Source organism: Rhincodon typus, unplaced genomic scaffold, assembly GCF_021869965.1.
Source record: "Rhincodon typus isolate 14 unplaced genomic scaffold, sRhiTyp1.1 hic_rhity00007530, whole genome shotgun sequence".
Classification (NCBI taxonomy): domain Eukaryota; kingdom Metazoa; phylum Chordata; class Chondrichthyes; order Orectolobiformes; family Rhincodontidae; genus Rhincodon; species Rhincodon typus.
Genome location: NW_025973168.1, coordinates 722 through 2,402, shown reverse-complemented (window position 1 = coordinate 2,402; position 1,681 = coordinate 722). Strand labels below are relative to the sequence as shown.

The following is a 1,681-nucleotide window of genomic DNA, read 5'->3' as shown; positions in this document are numbered from 1 at the left end:
AGAGAGAGAGACACAGGGAGGGGGAATAGAGACAGAGAGAGAGACACAGGGAGGGGGAATAGAGACAGAAAGGGACACAGGGAGAGGGAATAGAGACAGAAAGAAAGACAGAACCGGGGAAACAGGCAGAGAAACAGGGAGAGAGAAGTGAATTTAGAGACACAGGAAGAGAGAATAAGACAAGATTTAGAGGCAGAGAAGACAAACAGAGGAGACGGACAGAGACACACATACAAAAGAGTCACAGAAAAAGATGGGGAGATGGAGTAACAGAGAGAGGGAGAGGAGAGACAGACAGACAGACACACACACACACACACAGATAGAAAGAAAGAAAGACACACCAGGAGAGATGCTGTGAGGAATAACCAGTGAATCAGAAAGGCATTTACAGTGGAAGTAGAAAAAGAGTGATTTTACCTTTTGTGAGTGTCTGACAGATGGTAGTCCTAGGAAAGGTCCTGACAATGAATCTCTGGCTCAGTGCTGTTGGAAATTGTCCCCTGTCGATTTAGCAAGGACTTGGTATCCTGTTACCTCCTGTTCACAGAGGCTCAGGCTGGAAACTCCTCTGACATGAGTGACCTCCGCAGCATCCCTCTATCTCTCTCACACTCCCTCTCTGCCTCTCTCTCCCTGTCTCTCTCACACTCCCTTGCTCCCTGTCGGGGTGGAGGGTGGGGGGGTGAACAATGACGTGACTTCAATGATTTTAATTTCCCACAATCCACACACGGACTGACATCACCCAGCTCGCCAACATCATATTGTCCTCACACTGTCCCTGTCCCAGCAAACGACCACTTTTAAACGGATTGGAGCCTCAAAGGAGAATGACCAGCTGGTTTTCTATAGGAGAAACCAGTCTTCACATCACAGCAAAGAGCTGGATTTGAAGGGGATAATTGGCTTACAGAGACACAGAAGACTCAGTGAGATTGTGGGACAGACAGTACCCTGACATTCCCTGGATACAGGCCGGTTCACCTAGCTCCCCCTTCATAGGGGCATAATTCCTATCCACTCGATCCAATTCTTTAATCACCTTCATCCCCTCCATTAGGTCACCCTTTCAGCTCTCACACTCCAGGGAATACAAATCCTGATCTATTTTCATCCTCGTTTTCAGATCCATCCAGCTCACTCACCCCTCATTCACCCCCCTGTCTCTGTAACACCCTCCAGCACCCTACACCCCCTCCCTATCTCTGTCACCCCCTCCAGCCCCTACACCCCCTCCCTATCTCTGTCACCCCCTCCCTATCTCTGTAACCCCCCGCCCCCACATCCCTCCCTATCTCTGTAAACCCCTCTGGCCTGTACACCCCCTCCCTATCTCTGTCACCTCCTACAGAACCTGTGAAATAAATATTTTCAGATGCTCCCTGTTGGATTGTGGGAAAAGCAGCAGCTCAATTGTCACACAGCAAGATCCCACACACAGCAATGTGGGAATGACCTGGTTCATCTGTTTTTAGTGATATTGGTCGAGGGATCAATATTGGCCTCAGGACCTGGGGAGAACTCCCCCCCACACTTCTTCCGAGAATGGCCGTGGGACAGTGACAGATTGGAATCAAGTGGTAGTGAGTTACAGCTCAAGCAGTTTGAAAGTCAGGGAGGTGATGGCCTAACGGTATTTTCACTGGACCTGTTAATCCAGAGACCCAGGATTCAAATC

General features: G+C 49.4%; 1 protein-coding gene across 1 annotated transcript in view; it reads right to left on the bottom strand.

The window, feature by feature from the left end:
- The window catches only part of klc4 (kinesin light chain 4), a gene marked incomplete at its 3' end in the record, with an annotated part of 7,923 nt that extends 6,799 nt beyond the window's left edge, over positions 1–1,124 (bottom strand). The window contains exon 1 of the mRNA XM_048594269.1: positions 421–1,124. The remainder of the gene's footprint in view (positions 1–420) is intronic.
- Between the last annotated feature and the right edge of the window lie 557 nt (positions 1,125–1,681).